The sequence below is a fragment of the Leptidea sinapis genome, chromosome 22, assembly GCF_905404315.1.
Source record: "Leptidea sinapis chromosome 22, ilLepSina1.1, whole genome shotgun sequence".
NCBI lineage: Eukaryota > Metazoa > Arthropoda > Insecta > Lepidoptera > Pieridae > Leptidea > Leptidea sinapis.
The window spans coordinates 4,299,727-4,322,076 of NC_066286.1; the positions used below are offsets into that span (position 1 = coordinate 4,299,727).

The 22,350-nt window shown below is 36.0% G+C and overlaps 1 protein-coding gene across 4 annotated transcripts in view; it reads left to right on the forward strand.

The window, feature by feature from the left end:
- The first annotated feature begins 267 nt into the window (after positions 1-267).
- The window catches only part of LOC126970942 (nephrin-like), a 192,888-nt gene continuing 170,805 nt past the window's right edge, over positions 268-22,350 (forward strand). For 3 of the 4 annotated variants that reach the window (XM_050817083.1, XM_050817085.1, XM_050817086.1), the window contains exon 1: positions 268-447. The gene's annotated coding sequence lies outside the window, so the exon portion shown is untranslated. Of the gene's footprint in view, positions 448-7,371; positions 7,523-22,350 lie in introns of those variants that run through there. The other variant, XM_050817084.1, reaches the window with a different exon arrangement.

The following is a 22,350-nucleotide window of genomic DNA, read 5'->3' on the forward strand; positions in this document are numbered from 1 at the left end:
CCAAGTTTACAATAATTGATTTTCATTCCGTTACTTGCATAACAAAGTTGAGTCATACAACGGTCAGAGCTGTACGATCAGTCAATACCACTATCAATGACAACCGTAAATTGATAGACCCGATATAATCATTGACAAAAGACAGATCCACAAAAATAAGAACGTAAATCTAGATTCGAATAGCACATTTACATCCCGCACGGTAGCAATTTATTTATAACCGTAGGGATCCTAATTATGGGCAATGACAGTGGCAGAAGGGAACGCGACGCGCGCGCGGAAACATGCGCTTGCGATAGCGGCTCACTATTAGCGCCAGTTCTCTATTCCTGGATCGCGCTATAACTATTTTTTGTGAAATGTGTATATATAGCGTAAATTGTGAATATCAATAGTGAAAATTAAATTCGTGAAACGTGAAATTAGGTGAACTAATAAAGATACAAGGTATGTTGAAATAGATTTAATAAAATAATCTACATTCTACAAATTACTTGGTATGTTGGTAAATATATGAATAGCAATGTTATTTAAATTAAAGTAGTAAATATCGCTGTACATTAAATATGTAATTGATGCGTGGGGTGCCGACGGGAAATATTTCACCTTGTGTGCTTAGAGAATATGAAAATTGTATAATAATATTGCATCCTGTTTAACATGCGATTTAGGACTTAATGAATTGCATTTATTAAACGATTGCTTGGTAACAAGTTAAGCACAGATTAAAGGATTTACCATAAGTAAATATTGAAATGGTGCAGGGAAAGTCTTAGAAGGCATAAAAGACATTTTTTACAGAGAAGAAACCGCGCAAAAAACTCTCCCAGCTATTTTTTTTGCGCTCTGTCCAATAAAATAAATTATACAATATTGTACGGTCATTGTAGTTGCAATAAAACAATCATTATCTGTTCTGTCCTGTGTAGTCTGTTTTAATAAAGTACTTCAAGTTTTGTTAAAATAAGTAAAGTTTTGTCACATAAGAAATAAATGGAACATTTGTTGTTTAATGTCTATCCTACTAATGAACTTATTTAACTTAACTTATCATCGTGTATTGCTTAATACTGACGATAAGTGGATATATTTGAATTTCAACTTGCCTAAATTCTTCTTCTTCACATGCTTCTCCATAACTCGAGATCAGCAGTCAGCTTTTTAAACTTTTCCTTGTATATTGCTAAGCGGAATAGTTCTTGGACTGTCTTGATGTCCACTCATTTATATTTCTGAGTCAAGACTTCTTTCTTCTTCCAACACCTCTTTTTCCAGCAATTTTCCAAATCGAAATAGTTTTCAGCAGGCAGTACCTATCGTTGCGCAATACAACACCGAGGTACGAGATCTTACGCTGTTTGATAGTTCTCACTAACTCGATGTTCTGCTGCATTCGGATTAGGACCTCTGCTTTAGACACTTTTGCCGTCCAACTAAATTAGTTTATTGTATCGGCTTTAGCACAAACCAGTTTAGACTAGGCTGAACTAGTTGAGCTTAATATGAATAAGTTTACTTCAGGATGAACTAGTTCGGCCTAGTCTTATTTTTATGACAATAACAATACGAGCAGGTCGTTCAGAAGTGATGGTAGTTGTAACGCCCTGCCCATTACAATGCAGTGCCGCTCAGGATTCTTGAAAAACACAAAAATTCTGTGGAGCACTACAAATGCGCTCGTCACCTAAGAGACATAAGATGTTAAGTGTCATTTGCCCAGTAATTTCAATAGCTTCGGCGCCCTTCAGGCCGAAATACAATAATGCTTACACATTACTGCTTCTCGGCAGAAATAGGAGCCGTTGTGGAACCCATAATCTAGCCGGCATCCTGTGCAAAGGAGCCTCCCACTGGTAAATGCTTGAAATTAATCCAAGATTTTTTTAAGACAACAAGGGATGAAACGAAAACGACGTTCAGCTGATGGTAAATGATACGCGCTGCCCGTTACAATGCAGTGCCGCTCAGGAGTCTTGAAAAACTTAAAAACTCTGAGCGACTTCATTTTCACATCACCTTTTTGTAAATATATCTTAAGTGGACTGTGCATCGTACACAGATCATTATCGATTGGTAACTCCAAATATTTAGAGCTGAGGCTCAACCTCAAAGCGTTGATTGGTCACAGAGATCTGTATACCAACGAGTCTGTTGTGGTTTAATTAGTAGCTGATAACATCGAGACTTGATACAAGGTTTTTATTTTCTTTTCTTAATACAATTATCAATTTTAATTACAATTTAATTTAGATCAAATTCTAAATAAGAACTCTATTCTATTCTAAAATCTCTTTAAATCTATCATTCGAAAAAATATGCCTTTGACCGGAGTCATTAGTATTACTTATTTTCGACATTTGAGAATTTAAAATTTAAGTACAACATACAAATACTTCGATTTCGATTTAATAAACTAACAGATAATGAAAATAAAATTATATTAATTTAAGTAAATCTTGTTTCAACACGCTTAATTAATACTATTCGTTAATATTAAGAATTCAATAAGAAAAAAAAATCAAGATGAAACTCTATTAATATATTAAGTATGTTAAAGGACTTTTAAAAAATTGGTGTTTAAGCCAAACTAATTATTGTTTCAATAAATTACATATTTCAATGTCGGCATGGTCGAGACATAAATATGATCTGTTAATAAATTAAATATACTTCTACTAATATTATAAACGCGAAAGTTTGTAATGTATGTTAGTGACTCTTTCACGCGAAATCCAAAAAATGGATTTTGATGAAACCTAATAATAATATAGCTTACACATTAGAATAACGAAAGCACTTTAGTTACACGTATTATGGAAATATTCATCTTAAATAGTACGAAAAAAACCCCGTGACAGCATAATATATCTATATATTATGTGTAAGACAAAATAGTGAACCTTAAAATGCAATAAAAAAAAAATTTATTTAAATGCACATTTGGTAGCCGTGAAATTGATTCTTATATAAAAATAAACACTTTTATGGCTTCTGTTGTTTAATGTAGATAAACTTTGCCTTTCACGCTACATCATTTATTTATTTATTTATTAAGGAAACAAACAAATATAAAGAATAGTTACGATAATTACCAACCGAGTGCGTGATACTATAGTGCGGTCCGGCGGCGGGCGCATATAGAGTAATCCATCCATGCGGATGCCGTCGCGGGCTGCAGCTAGTTTCCATATAAAAGTGTTGCCTTACGTGATATAGACGTATCAAATCTAACCCTGAGTCACGACAGACCAGCTGTTGTGGGAATCCTTGTAAAGTAAGGGACGTTGATTGAAACTCCTCGACAGATTTACGTCCCCTTAACGTGTACAAAATAGATTGAAATTTACTATTGGTGATATTTAATAGTGCTGGGTACTAGCACATATTATAATGCAAAATAAGAACTAGAGTAAAGTCAAATAAACTTTATTCCAATAGTCTTCAACTTAGCGCTTGTAAATTATAATTACAAATATTTTATTTAAATTCAAATTCAAATATTTTTTATTAAAAATAGGATGTGACATCACTTATTGAAAGTCAAAAACTACCACCCATTCCAAAATTAATGCCGCAGACCTGAGAAGAATGGGTGCAACAAACTCAGCGGGCTTTTATTTTTTCATCGAAAAAATATGTTTACAAAGTAATATTGTACAATTAAACTTATTATTTACTGAGGGACCACACGGGAAGCACTAGCTTACAAAAAATCGGTTTACCCAGTCGAAATTTTGAGGTATCAAACATAAAAAAAAACATACCGACGAATTGAGAACATCCTCCTTTTTTTAAGTCAGTTAAAAATAATACAAGATAGTGTATGTAGGTTTTCTTAGTTTATTATCGAACAACAAACGAATAATTAATAGTAGGGCAATACACATCAAAACACATACGTGCTCAGCAAACATGATTGAAATCCCTACGCAGAGCGTTTCTCACAATTAATATCAATGCAATATCAGACGTATCCAAATGATTAATGTTATGGTCTAGTTATGGGCATATCCGGGAACCCTGAACCCTTCATATTTTGGAGGATATACGATAAAATGAGGGTCTGATTAACACAGAGATCCCTATTCAAATATTGTTGTGAGTATAAATTTTATTAAAATTCGACATGTGTTTCGCCTCAACACGAGGCATCATCAGGAGATGTTGACTCGTCAAATTCTTTTTGGCGTAATTTACACTCAGGAAGGCTCACAACATTTGATTAATTATGGATTTTCGAAAGATAATGCCTAATTTAATAAATATTACAGAGATCCCTATCAATGCCTGTATTTATTCATTTGGAAACAAATACAGATACATCCATATACTAAAATAGAAAGTAGACATCCGCGGCATCATTACCCAACAAACCTCTATGTCCCTTGATCCAATGCAGAGTAAACCGGGGGCCGTTCATAAAATACGTCACACTAAAATCAGCTTTTTTTGACCCCCCCCTGCTGAGTATGATAAATTCTAAATGATAGTACACAAATTCTGAAAATTAAATTTATTTCGGCAATAAAGAGTATAAAGTAATTAACTGAAGACTATTAAATAGAGAAGATGAAAAAAGCGTCTGTATTAGTTCACTGCTAAATGGCGAATGAAGGAATAAAAATAATAATAAATACACGAGAAACAGTATTTTCATTTGTTACTGAATCGAGAGCGCAGGGTGCGTGGAAACGTTACTCTCTCAAGTATTGGAAAAACAAAGAAACCAGTTGTGACGGATCGCAACGCCGCTAGAGTCGCGCCACAGAGCTGCGCTCATGTCAAAAAATAATAAACGGCGAACGTCACGTTGCCGTACCCCCGTCCTCCTTGTCACACTCAGCCAACCCCCCCTCCCCCCCTTGTATGCGAACGTATTTTATGAACGGCCCCCGGTTATAAGAGGCAACTTGTTCCAGGATATTGTGACTAGTATATTAGCGCTGAGTTGTAGGTGATAGTACTGCCATACTGTCAGAGAGAAATTTGATTCTGTGGCCATGTACTTTACTTCTTAATACTCGTTGGCAACTTCCTTGATACACACTCACATTGGAAAATGGAGTTGTATGTGCCCAGGGGTATGGAAGTGTGTATGTTCAGTTCCTGTGAGAAGATTCCATTTTGGAGCTGTCCGTGTAAATTCTTAATTCAATTACACCTGACTGGTCAGCATCTTCCTCAAACATTTGTTTGTGGTAGTTCTTATGAAAATCATGTGTTTTAGGTATCTTATCGCATGGTGCCTCACAGAGTGGATAATCCTTTGTTACTCTATTCCAGACATTATCTGTAAGGCAGTCTTCATTCTTCCATACACTCAACAGCTTTAGATGTAGAGTCGCCTTTGTCGCTTTTTGTTGAAAGTGTATGTCGAAATAGATAAAATAAAATAAAGACAATGTAGTTAAAAACTATAGTAACTTTCATAGCTCAGTACACCTCAACTGATGCACCTAATTTAGTAAAATTTGGTGCGTTGATACCTTATATTGCCAGTGAACAACTTGAATATTTTTCATCCTGGCAAATTAACGAGTTCCTGTGAGATAACGTCACAAGCCACCCAAGTTTAAAATACAAAATTTTAGGATGGTTTTTCACATTATAACGTTGTATTTTACTTTTGACGTCATATTGTTAGGGTCTTATCTTTGATGTTAAAATAACAGTTGTTGTCTTTATAATTTCTTTTAATAATAAAAATTAACAATATTAGAATATACTGCAGAAACTAAGGTACGTAAGCAACTAACCATTTTTTTTTAAATTAAAAAAAAGAATTTATTGTGAAAGAATAGGATAATTTAATATAAAGTATGGCCTCCTCTGCTATTCAGAACTTGTCGGCAACGATTATTCATTTAATTAATGAGACTGTTTATGTCATCTTGCGGTATTTGCTAATGGAATTGTACCAAATCCTTCAGCTGTTGGGTTGGTGTCACTCCGTCCAAGTCCTTCAAAACACGTCTCTGGAGCATGTCCCATGCGTGCTCGATGGGGTTGAGGTCTAGCGATTGTGCAGGCCAGGGCAATACCCGGACGTTCTCCGTTGCCAAATATTGGCTGGTTCGCCGAGCTGTATGTGAACGCGCATTGTCATGCATTAACGTATAATAATCGGAGCTAAAGGTTTGTGCGTAGGGATGGACATATGGTCTGAGAATATCCTCAACGTAATTTTTAGCGTTCATGTTTCCATTTACAAAAACGAGCTCAGTCCGCCTGTTCTTCATAATACCCGCCCATACCAATACCATCTGTAATATGTAACTAAATACATATTATATAGTATGGATGTAATATGATAATATTATACCATAACTGTTGAGCCGCTGTATGGATGAACTTCCTGAATGCACCTCTGAGCCTTTCAGTATTTCCGGGCTGACGGTACACTCGCACCCTTCTTGTATCAGGCCTAAACCCGTATTGCGACTCATCAGAAAACATAATTTTATCCCATTGTTCCTGGGTCTATGTTCTGCGTTCTCTACACCATTCATTTCGACGAGCGCGATTCCCGTGACGTATCGGTGGGCACCTAATTGGGCGTCGAGCTCGTAGGCCGTACTCATTGAATAGATTTCGCTCAGTTTGGGGACTTACATGAACACAACTTGAATTTTGTAGCCTCAAACTTATCTCTCGAGCGGCTAACATCGGCTGGCGTCTTGCAGTCAGTAGTATGTACCGGTCTTGCTTGGTTGTACTCCTTTTACGGCCTGAATGCTGTTCAGCGGGTTCGTGAGATTGTTTACTTCCTGCCTGCAACATCCCTACAGCTCTTTGCACTTCATTTGCCGTCAAATGACGTCGCTCTATGACGTAAAGAATATCTAACAATTCAATTTTGTCGCTAACTTTATTTAAATGGTTGGTAAAATTATAAAAACAACACTAAACTTAGCAATAAAAACGCACTTAAATTCAAACAGACTCCCTTTCATTTAATTTTATGAAATAAAACAAAACATAATCAAATTTTTTTTACAACCAGCCAGTTATTAATAACAAAAAAGTTTACATACCTATGCACTTTGAGTGAATAAAGACTTAGAAATTAATTAATATAAATGGTAAATTTGTAATATCATGCATGTTGCTTAGACTTTTTTGATGTGTGTATATTTGAACGAAAAAGCTGAAGATAAAAGTAATTAATAAAAGAAAAAAAAACCTATCGCAAAACAACTACTTAAAATTCAAATGATAATAAATTTTTAGTTTAATTCAAGCGATAGTTGGAAGCAAGTGACTTATATAATTCTATTTCTATTATTTTTACATTTATTGTGTGAACGAACGGGTATATTTACTTAAAATTGTTTTTATTTAAAAATCAATTCCTTGTATGCGTTTTCATTTTCTTTTTCATGTTAACTGTTTTGTGTTTTAATTGAGTGAAGTGAATTAAAGACTTAATACAATAAGCAAGAGTATAGTAATATCTAAACAAATTGCGCCAATGTTAAATAGAAAGCAATTTTGCGGTTAGTTTCCATGACAGCTGATAGAGGTAAATAGTGAGCGTTATTATTATTATTTTATGAAAATAAGGGTCGAGTCGAGCAGGACGTTCAGCTGATGATAATTGATACTGCGCATTACAATGCATGGTCGCTCAGAATTCTTGAAATAACCAAGAATTCCGAGCGGCACTACAACTGCGCTCGTCACCTTGAGATCAAGATGTAAAGTCTCATTTGCCCAGTAATTTTACTAGCTACGGCGCCCTTCGGACCGGCTGCTTCACCCTACCCTAGGTACCTTTAATCTAGTCGGCATCTTGTCCAAAGGAGCTTCCCACTGGTGAGAAAAGAGAATGACAGAAAAGTTAGTTTAAGAGTAACTACCACTTCCTATACTTCCAGATCAGTGTCTTTATGGACTTATATTCCTATTAAAATTTATGTTACCATGTTGTTTCAAACTTCTCTTGTTAATATTTTAATGTTTTGTTCTTCTCTGAAAAGTAAACCAATTTTTTCTTTGAGAAAATTATTGAAGCATGTGGTAGATACCTGCAATTTCTTGTAACATTTAGTACAATATTTTTTGTCTGTATCTGTGTAATGTTAACAAATGTTGTTATTTCTCATTAAATAAAATAAATAGTTTATAATGTACCGATGTCGAGCATCATAAGTTTTTCTACACGAGACCGCATGTCAACTATCAAACGGCCATATTTGTGCATTTTGTATTGTTCCTTTTTAAGTTATGCTCGCTTAAATGTCACTGCTCGTGGTTGCATCAGAATATGCTTGAATGAAGCTAAAGATCAAATTGTCGGCGACCCATTGCTCTGTGAACTTCTATCGCATTTATCACGGGGCTGTTCCAAAGAGCTGTTTCACCTGATTCCTGCCACGGAACTCCACCTTCGCTTTATTCAGATTAGGATATCATTCGCACCATCTGGATGTGTGACGGTCCTCCACAGTGCGGTTTTCAAGTTTTCTTCCACATAATACAAAGCTTTGGAATGAGCATCATGGGTAGTCAAAAATAGCGCGTACTAGGTGTAAAGCGGCCTTAAAGGCCAGCAACGCTCCTGTATTCCACTGGTGTTGAAAGAGAATGTGGGCGTTGGTGATCACTTAACACCAGGTGACCCGACCCGTACGTTCGTTTGTCCTCCTATTCCATAAAAAATAAATAAAAAAGCGATGGCTGGTCCAGGCGTCATCCACGTGAATGAAGTGCTACTTTTTTGTGGCTCCATGATCCTCTCGCCAAAAACCCTGCATTTATGTTTAAATTTAAAGCTATACATTCTTTAAATACTTCAAATGTTTTCATAATACATAAGTTTATTTTATAGTGTGTATGTTATATTCAATAACGTTTCATTTATCATTCGTTTAAGTTCTTGTAACCCCTAGTTAGGGCAGAGGGCACCCACAGTTCATCTCCATCACGATCGGTCCTGAGCATTTCTCTTGATTTAAATAAAACACTTTTAAGGATTAAGACGCGTGTAATTGTAACTGGTTTTAAATTAGATTTTTGCGTAAAAGTTACATTTTTAATTTAGTTAGCCCGACGTTTCAAGACCTTTCCAGATCTCGTTTTCAGGGGGAGTGCAGATGAAATGAGTCAAAGATAGTATTTGTCATAGTTGTCATTATGAAGTTTAGCGCAATTTATTGCCTCGGAGGTTGTATTTGCTGTAGACAGATTTCATCACATGAGTAACTGAAGTAGTTAGTTACTCATGTGATGAGAGTCGACCAGGTTTCCTTTGGTGCACTGCGCTTAAGATTTCTTAAGGGTCCTGTCTGGGTTATATGGTTGAAGTTGGAATGTGTGGCCTATCCAGCTCCATTTGCAGCGCTATATCTGATGGTTGATTGGGACTTCATGACTGCTTTGCCAAAGATGATCGTTTTAAATTTTGTCGGGCCAGTGAATACCGAGGATATTGCAAAGGCACCGGTTAAATAAACTTTGTGCTTGATTGCGGAAACATTTGGGCCCTTTTACCATACTAGTTACAATGGTATTGCACTTCTGAAATAAACTAGGCTCATATATACAGTGATAGCTCATATGTAGAGCCAGTGTGAGGCTCCTTTGCACACGATTCCAGCTATATTATGGGCACTACAACGGCGCCTGTGAACCAGTAGTGTGTAAGCATTATTGTGTTTCGGTCAGTAGGGCGCCGTAGCTAGTGAAATTACTGGGCAAATGAGACTTAACAACTTATGTCTCAAAGAGACGAGCGCAATTGTAGTGCTACTCAGAATTTTTGCCAGGGCGTATCAATTACCACCAGCTGAACATCCTGCACGTCTCGTCCCAAATTGTCATTAAAATACAGTAGGTTTACATGAAACAGGTGTATATGCGCCACAAAAGCGTTATCTGTTTCGTTGAATGTAATCCTGAAGAGTAGGTAGGTAGGTAGTCTATACTATGACATCAATTAACGAGTTTCAGGTTGAGCTCTAACTCCCATCTAAGTTTCCCTGTGCTTAGGGTATTAGTACTTCCGTTGTTTCGGTCATAATTCGTAGGTAGAATAGTTAGGTATTTTCCGTAAGCAGGTATTTGAATATGCACTCAATTAACATCATTGAAAGCTTAACAGACATAAGACATTATTGTACATAAAAATTGGCAAGATCCTTTTACATTACATTACATACATACAATTATATATTATATTGTCAGTTTGTTTGTTACGCTTGCACGTCTAAACCACTGAACCCATTTTCATGAAATTTAGTACAGCGGGTGGAAATTCGTATGACAGTTCGTCACTATAGAAGATAATACCATGAAAATGTGTATTGAGGGACTTGATAAGAAATGAATTAATATTTGTTCTAGCGTTTTTATAATTTTGTTCTGTGTGGGTATGAAAAAGGGGGGTGAAAGTTCTATAGTTGAAATAGGGCTTATAAGTAGAGTTATTTGTTTATTAGTAAATCCCAGCTGTTTGTGTTAGCGCTATTAGATATCTTATAATCCCAAGCCCGTGAACGCTGGAGTGCCCCAAGGCTGTGTGCTATCTCCCACGCTGTTTCTTCTGCATATCAATGATATGTTGGACACCGCCAACATGCATTGCTATGCAGACGACAGCACTGGTGATGCCGTATACACGGGCCATGCAGGTCTCTCTCGGGAAAACGTCGACCAGTGCCGGGAGAAACTTGTGTCTTCTATCGAGTCCTCTCTCGAGAAGGTCGCGGAATGGGGTAAGTTGAACCTTGTCCAATTTAACCCCCAGAAGACTCAAGTTTGCGCGTTTACCACTAAAAAAAACCCCATTTGCCGTATCACCGCTCTTCGAGAACACTTTCGGAATCGGAATATTGGGTCTCGAAATCTCGAGCGATTGCCAATTCCGTGGCCATCTGGAGGGCAAAGCCAAACTGGCTTCAAAGAAACTGGGCGTCATAAATAGAGCACGGCAATACTTCAAGCCGGCCCACATTCTAGCGCTCTACAAAGCGCAGGTCCGGCCTCACATGGAGTATTGCTGTCATCTCTGGTCTGGCGCACTCCAGTATCAGCTCGATCCATTTGACCGCGTGCAACGCAGAGCAGCTCGAATTGTCGGGGACCCAGTACTCTGTGAACGGCTGGATCACTTGGCGTTGCGTAGAGACGTCGCTTCATTGTGTGTCTTCTACCGCATTTATCACGGGGAGTGTTCCGAAGAGCTGTTCAACCTGATTCCTGCCGCCGAATTTCACCTTCGCACGACACGCCACAAGTTACGATATCATCCCCACCATCTGGATGTGTGGCGGTCCTCCACAGTGCGGTTTTCAAGGAGCTTTCTTCCTCGTACCACGAAGCTGTGGAATGAGCTTCCTAGTGCGGTGTTTCCGGGACGATACGACATGGGTACCTTCAAGAAAAGCGTGTACACCTTCCTTAAAGGCCGGCAACGCTCTTGTGATTCCTCTGGTGTTGCAGGAGAGTGTGGGCGGCGGTGATCACTTAATACCAGGTGACCCGTACGCTCGTTTGTCCTCCTATTCCATAAAAAAAAAAATCTTATAACTTTTAAAGGGTGAAATAAAACTCGACACAGCCACAGTACAGTAATAGCACAGATCTTAACTTCATACTATAGCGCTCGAAACGACGCACGCACACATACACTTGATTTACACGGCCGCTATGCAATCTTGGGGAGAAAAGACTATTGAGTGCCCTGTGCATCGCCGTTCGCCGCTGAGACGGGTCGCTATCCTAGTAAATAAGCTTCGCTTCGTCCGTGTCGTCAATCTTTTTGTTCGTACCAACCCTAGCGCTCAACATAGACGTAGTTATAAAGTTCAAGAAGACCGCTCAGCAAAGTATATGTAATGGTATAAGTACAGAAGTATCACTCCGCAAAATAAATTAAAGAATTAGGGACTCTTGCGGCCATACAATAAGGTGTAATTCAGATCGCACAACGCTACTAACCTGCATTTTTATTCATCTGGAAGTTGCCTCTCTTTCGCGTGACTCTGACCTCTTCTGACGACATTAGGGTTATCTTTTTGATCTAAAACTGTACCTAACTTGTATAAGGTCAACTTATAAAAATGGCTCAGTTTTTTCTATAATATCAATACGTATGTAATCGTAACTTTAAACCAAAATTTTTCGCTGTCAAACTTATATTAGTTGCAAATAGTTATGCATGCTTTGGAAGACATAATCAAACCTAATATTATAGAAAACAGATAGGAAGCTGTCATGAATGTTTTTTTTGTTTCAATAAAATAATAATTACTTTAAATTATATTGTTCCAGCGTTTTTAGGAAGCTTAAAAAAATAATTTTGGATCACAATGACTGTTAATATGCTTTGTTTTTTTATGTTTCTCCATTTTTAAGTGATCAGACGGAAGTAGGTGACGGACCATACTTGATAGCCTCTCTGTACAGGCCGCTGCGCGTACTTACAATTTCGATACCTGTAGGTGTGAGTGAGTTTTTGGTGGGATTAAACTAACTGAGACAGAAGTTGTTTATCGAGCAAATTTATGCATTATTTTCATAGTCGAAGCACTACTGTATATTAATTAATATTTTGCACCACTAACGGCGGTTCAATATTTTTTCCATTAATAATAATATTGACACATTTTTGCACAAATTATCTTGCACCAAACTAGACATAGCCTGTACTATGGGTACAAGACAACGATATATTTAATACAATATACTTAAACATACATGTAAACATCCATGACTCGGAAACAAACATCCATTTTCATCATATAAATGATTGCACCTACCAGGACTCGAACCCAGGACTCTAGCTTAGTAATCAGGGTCACTAACTGTTACAATAATAACATAATAAAAATTTATTTATATGTAAGTAGCTAAACTCAATGTGCTGTGTGTGTATGTATGTATGTGGACGTGTGATTGTATGTATTGGTGAGTGTATGTGTGGGTGTGTGTTAGTTTGAAAGAACACTTAAATATTTAGTACCTACGTACAAGTAGGATTTCTGTATCCTCATAATTATAAGACTATCCACTCAATTACTATTTTCTTGCATTCATAGTATAATTTTTCATATATATTGTTGAGTTTATTTATTTTATTATACAGTAAGGTCACACGTTTTCCATACTGATGTTTTGGATTTTAGATGGACTAACCAAATTTAAGAGTCGCCATCCAAGTTCTCCACGGGACCGACCCTAGAGAGAGCTCCTACTCATCAATAAAAAAAAGGATAATTTTAATAAAAAGAAAAATAAAAAAAGGTCGACTTATTTTTAAAAATAAAATTCTAAATACAATTTCTTTTGACGACCCATATATCCGAATGGTTAGTGACCCTGACTACTAAGCTAGAGGTCCCGGGTTCACATCCCGGTAGGTGCAATCATTTATATGATGAATCTGCATATTTTTTCCAACTCATGGATGTGTGTGTATATGTATTTATGTATGTTTAAGTAAGTATATTGTATTATATATATCGTTGCCTTGTACCCATAGTACAGGCTATCCCTAGTTTGGGGCAAGATAATTTGCGTAAAATTGTGTTAAGATTATTATTTTTACTATTTTTGAAGATTTACTACGAACCGGAGATGGTTTCCACAGATAAAAAACTAGTATTAGTAATATTTGACAATGTAGTTGCCAATTGATTGGCAACAGGATGCGAGGAGACGAAGGTGGGTCGGAACCCCTATCGTGTGAACACAGCTGTTCTAGTTAACACAAGCTCTAGTGACTAGTCTAACAGTCAACGACTGCCAGCGTTCATGGATCGATGTATTCCATGAGCTGGTATAGCGACCATTATTTCGTCGAAGGTCTGTCCTCTGCAAAGTCTGTGTTCAAATGTTATATGAGTCCTTTTTAAGATATAAGATTCTATTTTTAATGGTTATAATGGATAAACTGTTTAATTATATTTTTGGTTTTAAAAAATATTTTGCGTATAGAGTTATATTATCGGATCCTTCAAATTTTCTCTTGTCTCTTTCGATTTTTTTGTCTTATTTAATAATGTTTTTATATTAATTTGCTAAACGTATGTTATACTCTGTTTATGTTCGTGTTGTTACTTGATCTCCATTTGCAACTATAATTGGGGTATCACCTCAATAGATATATCTGTGTTAGTTATTTAGGAATTGTATTGGTTCTCACCCTGTTGGATTAATAGATAAATAAATCAGTGATTTATAAGGGCATTTATTAAAAATAAAACTACGAAGATGCTTACGGGTTTTGTAATAATATAACCCGTGGTAAATTCGCCTTTAAAAGTCAATATTGGCGTGTATTGTGACAACAGCTGATGATTATAATAATATAGAGACTCTATTTAAAATTGATATGGATGCATTATAACTGTTAAAAATTATTTTGGGTTATTATACATGTCAGATTTGTGTTGACGTTGACAGTCATTGACATTTGAGTATGTACCTATCAGTTCAGCCACAAGAGGGAGCCACCAGTGGGGAGAATGTAAAAACGGATTTACTCTTTGTTCCCATCGAATAGTTACAGATACTTAAATTATAAATATTTTTTATCACTTCTCTAAAACTCAGTTGTGTTTGTGAATTTGTTTCAATTTAAAAGTGCAAAAGTAAAGCATGCACATTTAATTAAGAGTATGTATGTATTAATTTACTTAAGGGTAACTTTTCTATAGTGTGTAAACAAACATTGTAAGCAATGTGCAATGTAAACAAACCAATTTGTTCAAAATGCCCATTGTTGGAACGTTCAAGTGAACAAACCTCATTTTCAATGCAACTCTATGGAAAATGTTTAACCTGAATAGCTTTTGATCCCGATAATCTAGAAACTCTTTAAACTTTTCTAACCAAGACCTTTCCAACGATATTATATTATAGGGATATGTACCTACTATGGTTGCTGATGAATTGAAATTCCATCGCCGTCTTTGCGCTTCATTAGGGTTCCGTAGCCAAATGGCAAAAAACGGAACCCTTATATATTCGTCATGTCTGTCTGTCTGTCCGTGTATGTCACAGCCACTTATTTCCAAAACTATAAGAACTATACTGTTGAAACTTGGTAAGTAGATGTATTCTGTGAGCCACATTAACATTTTCACACAAAAATAGAAAAAAAAAGACAGTAAATGTTGGGGGTTCCCCAAACTTAGAACTGAATCTCAAAACATTTTTTCATCTAAATGGATAGGTATTCAAAAATGATATTTAAGCTTTTTACATATTTTTTTTCAAAACTAAATGTATCCCCCCCCCCCTGTAACTACTAAAATACGATAATGATCAACTAAAAAAAATTATGATGTACATTACCATGTAAACTTCCACCGAAAAGGTTTTAATAAGATCTAGTAAGTAGTAGTTTTTTGTAATACAAATAAATGATGAGAGCTCATTAGCACTGTATCATTTTTTGCTTGCAAAGATTTTTTTCCTTTTCCATTTAAATAATTAAATATCATTTTCCTTTCTATATAACTTTTATATTATGTTACTTGCTGCTTACGGAACCCTTTATGAGTTCTGGAGGAGTCTGATTTGCACTTGGTTCCTTTTTTTATATAGATATCTCTTCAAATAGTCGCATACATCTATTTAAATAAAATAATTATAAAGAGATTAAAACGCGTGTAATAATAAAATAAAATAGCCTTTATTATTACTAGTAAATTAATTTTTCTTATAAATAAAACTTAAATTAGCTTAACTAGTAATTTGTCTCTCGACAAAGGCCTCTTCTAAGGCCTTCCACTTTATTCGTTCTCTAGCTAGTCTCATCCAGTCTGGTCCTGCTATCCTTTTAAAATCGTCCTCCCACCTTCTAATCTGTCTACCTTTCCCGTTTCCCGTCTCTTGGATACCATTCTATAACGGTTTTTGTCCATTTCTCTTTCTTTTCCCTCAGAATGTGTCCAGTCCGTTTCCACTTTTGCCTTTGACACTTCTTGTGTGCGTTTTTGAATTTTTTCTGACTCTTAAGGTGACACTAAATGCTATTGACCTTGAGTGATATGAGCTCACGCCAATGAGCTTATAGTTTCAAAATTCTTTCGTGGAAAACGTAGAATTTTAACAGGCGCAAGCAGTTATATGCTTACAAGTCTCATTATTGATTACTAAACTGAATAAATGTACCTACACAAAAACAGTACAAGCTATAAGAATAACTTTTCCGAGAGTAGTAGTACTAAAGAAATGAGTCATGCCTAGAAAAATCTTGTTTAACTCCAATGAACAGTGGTAGTTCAAAATAGCTCTGGAGTGTTAACTATAACCAACATCAAATATTAGCAGCCTACGAATAGGACTTAAGGGTATGTGTTAACATGATAAAGTAGTGTTCATAGCTCCAAATGCTATATTTTCACCACTAAAGTTGTCTAAAAACACTTTGTTTGCGTGTTTTTTACCTTTCCTTCGCCTTAAGAGACAAACGCGTGTAATAAATACAGTTTAAAACAAAATACAGTATAATTTCCACAAAATTTTAAATTTTTAAATTAAGCTCATGAAATATTACCTAAAGTACAGTATAATACAGAAAATCTGCCAAAGTTAAAGTTAGGCCTGTAACGACATTACAGCATATTACATTATTTAGTATCTGTTATCACGCCTCAAGATTAATTTAATGTGCCCACTTTGCACACAAATTAACCCCATAAAGACTTCAAATTCACAACATTTTCAGTGTTTATATTATGATTATCTTTTATATCGTTGTCTTTACGGTCCTCGAGACCATTACAAAAGCCAGAGATTACAAAAATTTATCATAAAACTTTTATCGCACAAACTTCACCCTTATTGCCATAAAAACACAATCAAACCTTCATCGTGAATGAGTTTATTGTAAAAGAAAAAATTGCTACTAATAAATGGAGAGCTGGTTTGTTTGTTCGGCTATACTGCGAAAACTACTGAACCAATCGAAATAATACTGCCGCATGTTTTGCACAAGGTTCTAGTATATGATATGTTAATAATGTTATTACTTATCTGGAACCTATATTTTTTGACTTAGAAATACTGTGTTTCGATCTGAAGGGCGCAGTAGCTAGTGAAATTACTGAGCAAATGAGACTTGACATCTTATGTCTCAAGGTGACGAGCGCAGTTGTAGTGCCGCTCAGAATTATTGGGTTTTTCAATAATCCTGATTATAATGGGCAGGGCCTATCAATTACCATCAGCTGTACGTCATACTCATTCCGGCCCTTGTTTTCATAAAAAATAATAATCGCAATACATATAATGGAGAGTCAAGTTTAGAACCCGGCTATAGTATATAGATTACGACTTTATATTATTTACCCTGTTTACCATATCAGAAAGCAAATAAAGTGTTGATTTTCACTGCTAACACCAATGTCGTTGTAAACATAATATATTTAGTGCTGAAGCGTTTGAAAATGATAAAAATTGAAAAATAATAGTAAGATGAAACCCATTGGAAAAGGTAGAGAATATAACAAAAATGAAAGGAGAAATAATTTACGGGTGATCTAAGGTCAAGGATCTAAGGTAAGTGGAAAAGAGGGGTGTTTAAGAGTGAAAACGGTCTCAAATCGATTTCTGGTGAAAGTAGAAATCATATGGAACAAAGATATATAGCAAAGTTGTAGGTAATCAACAGATCTACAACTTTTGTTTTTGCAATCTTTTCACATAACCTCAATTTTTTTCCCTAACCCCTTTTCCACTTACCGACCTCAGATCGCACAAAATTTATTTTTTCTGTTATATTTCTTATATTCTCCTCCTTTTCCAATGGGTTCCATCCTACTATTATTGTTTTTTGTGTCAAAAATTATCGACCCTGGTCTATATAGATATTATAGACAAGAATTTATAAGATAGAAGTCGTCTAGAAACAAAGCCGAAATAGGGAACATACTACAAATTACACCATAATAAGCTTCGATGATTAAACATTACATTTATACATTGCCGCAATTACTCCAAGTTTTTAAACTATTCTTGGTGGATAAGCAGCAATGTAAAACATTTATTCATTTCACGTTTGATTCTGATAGTCACAGTTGTCACACGATTAAGGAGAAAATTGTGCTTACATAGTCTTTTTACACTTTTAAAGTTCCACTATCAGAATGATATGTCCTTATGTAGAAGGGGTTGGTAAACGCACATAATAAAATTGATATATCTGTATTTTACAGTTTCCACTAATATTCACAATTTGGGCGGCGCTACCCCTCAGAATTCACAATAAGTAATTCCCATTCGAACTTAGCGCTCTGCCTGATATAGGGCACGACCGTCTACCGTGATGATGCTATGCCAACTGTTAGTTAGCACTGCTGTAGTGCTATTATAGTTATTCTAATCAAAGTGATAATTATATTAAATAGTATTTAAATATTAACAGTAGTTAAATTAATGTAATTATTAATTGGGATGTCTTATGGCAGTTCATGACGTTGGTAGCGCTTGTTAACACTTCAAGAACTACGAAGCTGTGGAATGAGCTTCCTTGTGGGGTGTTTCCGGGACAATACGACATGGGTACCTTCAACGCGTACACCTTCCTTAAAGGCCGGCAACGCTCTTGTGATTCCTGCAGTGTTGCAAGAGAATGTGGGCGGCGGTGATCACTTAACACCAGGTGACCCGTACGCTCGTTTGTCCTCCTATTCCATAAAAAAAAAGCTGACACTTATATGTGTATTGAATGTCATTAGCCTACCTATGCTTCCTACCTACCTTCTACCATAAAACATCTGTCACTCTTTTAATATCTATATTTAAGTACACGCGCGTGTATTCGAAGTTTTACTTCGGCCACACACATGATTCTCAGAATCTCAGTACGTTGTCGAGATACAACAGGATGTAAATAACTTGAAAATCCCTCTTCGTTTAGATAAACGTTTGAAGATTTAAAGATTAAGGACCTTTGAACTATATTCCTTTTATTATTAAACGCGAAGTTAAGGTATTATTGTCTCTTCTTACCTTTGTCAATACCAGGCAGAAGTAATTTTAAACTTGGAGTAAGTAACTTTTCATTGCGTTTATTAATAGGACAGTATGGGTGTTACACAAAAAAAATATTTAAACATGGCTTAGAGTTTAGACACATGTTTTAATAGACAGTGAACTTGCTATAATAACGCCAGCGACCTAAGCAATAACGTCGTCTAAAATGTAGTTTACCTTTTTCTAATACTATCTATCTGGCATCATGTAATCAAAATCTTCCATATGAATATGATCTATCGGTTATAAAAATTATACTATTATTATATACCTTAGTCAACTTTCGACTCATGTTTTAATATAAGTAATGTCTTTTTTTTTAAAGAATAGGAGGACAAACGAGCGTACGGGTCACCTGGTGTTAAGTGATCACCGCCGCCCACATTCTCTTGCAACACAAGAGGAATCACAAGAGCGTTGCCGGCCTTTAAGGAAGGTGTACGCGCTTTTTTTGAAGGTACCCATGTCGTATCGTCCCGGAAACACCACACAAGGAATTGTCTAAAGATTATTGAACGCTAAACACCAGAAAGACGCAGATACGTAATAAAACTTTTTTAAAACAAGTGTTCAAAATATGTTTAACTTTTCTATAATAACACAGTTAATGTTTAAATTAAATTAGAAACGGAATGCCTGAAACACAATATCATTTGTTCCTCATAAAGTAATAAATAATGTTCACCCATAAAAGAATTACTATTAATAAAAATTTAAATAAAATAAATAAGTATTACAGATAAAACACAGGTCTTTCAATATGATTACTAATCGAACTCAATATTAAGAAAATAATGTGGAGTTTCTTCATGTAATCCGACCATATCCAGTTTTATATTCAAGGCTATCCCAGGTGTTAGATAATTTTAGCCCGCCTTCTCTATTAAAATTTGGGTATTTTTTGATTTCAATGGCTTCACGTACCAGTCTTGGTAGAAAGCTATTCTCTTTTACCAAAACTTTAGGCTGGTCGAAGTGGATGTAGTGATTTGGAAGGTCTGTAATTGTGTTCACATAGAATGTAAACTTTAAACGAGACTTAAATGTAACGTAAAATCTAATGTAAAAACAGTTACAATTACATTATTTTGAATCCTTTAAAAAGTGTTTTATTTAAACGCGTTAATCAAAGAAAATACTAACAAATAAACAAATATTATTTTTGGCTGTTCTATAGAATTGTGATATTTCGAGTCGAGGAATCTTGCACAATAACGCTTCTAAAATTTATGCGTCAAACACAATGTTCAGGGACGCCTATTGTGCACTTGTATGTAAACGAATTTAACTTTTAAAACATAATATTTGTACACTTGAATAATTTGTTTATGTAAATATTAGCGTAAAACTGAAGTTCAAATTGATTACAATGTGGCAGTAAGATATTATTAGATAAAACTCTATCATTTATTCTAACTAGATAAAGCTAATGTAAATTTCATGGAGCTTACACTCGCTTAATTCCTAACATTTAATATTATTTAAATATCATGGATTATATTTATAATAAAATATTAATATTATATAAACTATCCTGGATTATCTTATATATAAAATTCTCGTCTCCCGGTGTTTGTTACCAAACTCCTTCGAAACATCTGAAACGATTTGTACGAAATTTTTGTGCATATCGGGTAGGTATGAGAATCGGCCAATATCTATTTTTCATACCCCTAAATGATAAGGGTGACCCGACCCACCCCATTTTTATTTTTTTGTCATTTTTTATTTTTATTTTATTATGATTCAACATGGAAAAATACATACAACTTCAAATTTTCGCCCTCCTACGATCTACAACTAATTGTGTATCGCGATTTTTATATTATTCTGTTCCATCCACAGATCGGCTATAGGGTTACAAAATGGCAATCAAATACAATACTTGTAGTTGTAAATATATCTTTTTTTGGTAGGTCTGAGAAGCGGTTGCATCTATTTTTTATACCCCAATTTTTTTTAATTACTTTACAGTACAACGTTTGCTGGGTGAGCTAGTAATTATATAAAATATTAATATTAAATAAATAAAATCCTGGATTTTACATAGTTCTCATTAAAAGAAATAATATTACATTATTACTAAATAATATAATAATAAATATCAATTCAATTTGACCACATTCAACGAAGACCGGCTCAAATCATCGAAGATGGTCAAATTATCTCCGACCGATTTGATTCCTTGGGGTTGCGTATAGATGTAGGTTTTCCTTGCATTTTTTACCACATTTATCACGGGAAGTCCTCAGATGACTGGTTCATTTTGATACCAGAACCCGAATTCCACCACCGACAATAACGTCAAAATGCAAAATTCTATTCGCATCCGCGACTTTTGCGAAAAACTTCGTGCCTCGTACAACCACTTTGTCAAATCAATTAACAGCTACACGGTCCCGTGTTGCCCTTACCCAACGTATTTCAGCGATCTTGATTAGATCATCGGTCCATCTTGTGGGGGGGCCTCCCAACACTGCGTCTTCCGGTACGTGGTCGCCATTCGAGGACTTTACTGCCCCAACGGTCATCTGTCCGTCGAACTATGTACCCTGCCCACTGCCACTTCAGATTATAGCATACTCCTCACTTAAAAACGGCAACTCATCTGTTGACTCCTGATGTTGTGAATGTCCATGGGCGCCTGCCTCACTATTTCATAACGTGAACCTCTTGCCAGTTAGTCCAATTTTATATAAAAAAATGTACGTTCGTTTATTAATCACTTTATAGAGAAGGCCGGCTTCCTCACTAGGCACAGCATACAGGTCGTTGTTGACGGTTATTGCTCGAACCCAAAGCCTGTGAACGCTGGAGTGCCCCAAGGCTGTGTGCTATCTCATACGCTGTTTCTTCTGCATATCAATGATATGTTGGACACCTCCAACATACATTGCCATGCAGACGACAGCACTGGTAATGGGTGTGAGTTTACACGGGCCATGTAGGTTTCTCTCGGGAAATCGTCGACCAGTCTTCTATCGAGTCTTCTCTTGAGAAGGTCGCGGAATGGGGTAAATTGAACCTTGTCCAATTTAACCCCAGAAGACTCAAGTTTGCGCGTTTACCACTAAAAACCCCATTTATCGTATCACCGCTCTTCGACAACACTTCCCTTAGAGCCTCGCATTGTATCGGAATACTGGATCTCGAAATCTCGAGTGATTGCCAATTCCGTGGAGGGCAAAGAAGTGGCTTCAAAGAAGCTGGCCGTCATTAATAGAGCACGGCTATTGCCTTCAAGCCGGCCCACATTCTAGCGCTCTACAAAGCACAGGTCCATTCACATAGAGAATTGCTGTAATGTCTGGTCTGGCGCACCCCAGTATCAGCTCGATCCATTTGACCGCGTGCAACGCAGAG